Below are 1226 nucleotides of genomic sequence, written 5' to 3' on the forward strand. Positions count from 1 at the left end.
CAGATGCAACAATTCCCATTAAAACAATTAACTCTGATATGCCAAAATGCATCAATTCACAGGCAGCAATACAATGAAAAGGGCAAATTCCAGGATAATGGACATTAGTTAATCAAGATGATTTCTGTGTGGGCAATGGATTCTTGCGATCAGGCTGCGACCAGGAATGGTTGCCAAATTTGGATGGCAGTTAGTATAGGCTATCCTGGCATAGATTTGCAAATGGGGCAGGGTATGCCGTCTCCTGGAAGAGAATTCTGGAGTTAGTATAAAAGCGTGGGGCAAATGAAACCTCCCTTATTACTAAACCAAGCACAATGAACAATCTTACCTTCTAAATCTTAGTTAGCCCAATTTAACACTTTAACGGGAGGACTGAATTGCAGGTTATGAGGATACTGAACAAATGAGCTTTAAAGGATGAATGGGGATGGCACGGCTTACACAAAGGGAACGCCTGAGTAGAAAGGAAAATGTGAAAGTCTTGGAGATGCACTAAGAAATGAATGAAAAGGGAAACAGTGGTTACTGGCGCAGACTAACTCTCAGACTTTACCTTAGACGCATACGTGAGCTCGGAGTATATCGTCAGTGGCCATCCGAGTTGTCATTGCCCAGCACCCAGAGAACAGGGGAAAAGGACGTCTGCCTCAGAGCATGGCCGGGAAGTCTCTGCTCTTGTTTTTCAAAACTACGCGGGCTTGGCTTGTCATTGCCCATCCAGGTATACCTGAAAGAATAGTCTGGTGCTAGTCAAGAAGTCAAGGGAAAAATGGTCTTAAAGATTAGGTGGTTACAGCTTAAGATCCTAGCTCCCCTTTGCGCGGCTTGCGTCCTACTATACTTGTAACCTCTCTGATCTGAACTCGCAAACACTACCCCCGGGGAAGGGGGGGGCGATATACGTGTGTTCTTGTAGTAGGGGGTTTGAAGGTGGGGAAACTCTATTGTTTGGTAGACCTGGGCATTTCCGGCCAGGAGAATGGAATGCGTCCTGGATTAAAAAATGAGTTGGAAACCCTGTTTGTCAGTCATATTGTCGAGTCACTAGGAGGGAGGAATATAAATTCGTGACAACACATATATATATATATATATATATATATATATATATATATATATATATATATATATATATATATATATATATATATATATATATATATATATATATATATATATATATATATATATATATATATATATATATATATATATATATATAT

Source organism: Macrobrachium rosenbergii, chromosome 30 (genome assembly GCF_040412425.1).
Source record: "Macrobrachium rosenbergii isolate ZJJX-2024 chromosome 30, ASM4041242v1, whole genome shotgun sequence".
NCBI classification, from domain to species: Eukaryota; Metazoa; Arthropoda; class Malacostraca; order Decapoda; family Palaemonidae; genus Macrobrachium; species Macrobrachium rosenbergii.